Here is a 252-nt window from a genome sequence, read left to right on the forward strand (position 1 = left end):
GACGGTAAGTGGGCCGGGGCCCGTGGCAGCCCAGGCAGACGGGGTGAGTCGGCGAGCAGTTGGGCAGCGGTCCCCGGCCCAGGTTCCGCCTACTCCCTTTCTTTCCCTTTCGGCCCACCTTAGAGCGCTGCTCGACCTCTCACCCCTGACCCGCCGCCTCTCCCTGAGGGCGGTCACTGCGGACCCCAGCTTCTGGGTCCCGCGGCGTTGGGGGCGGAGCCCGGGCGGCCTCCGAGGTCCTGCAAGGACCCA

General features: G+C 71.8%; 1 protein-coding gene across 1 annotated transcript in view; it reads left to right on the forward strand.

The window, feature by feature from the left end:
* The first annotated feature begins 6 nt into the window (after positions 1-6).
* Positions 7-252, forward strand: part of Clk3 (CDC like kinase 3) — a 12,657-nt gene continuing 12,411 nt past the window's right edge. The window contains exon 1 of the mRNA XM_010626640.2: positions 7-43. The gene's annotated coding sequence lies outside the window, so the exon portion shown is untranslated. The remainder of the gene's footprint in view (positions 44-252) is intronic.

This window comes from Fukomys damarensis, unplaced genomic scaffold, assembly GCF_012274545.1.
Source record: "Fukomys damarensis isolate Sample0158 unplaced genomic scaffold, DMR_v1.0_HiC HiC_scaffold_25, whole genome shotgun sequence".
NCBI classification, from domain to species: Eukaryota; Metazoa; Chordata; class Mammalia; order Rodentia; family Bathyergidae; genus Fukomys; species Fukomys damarensis.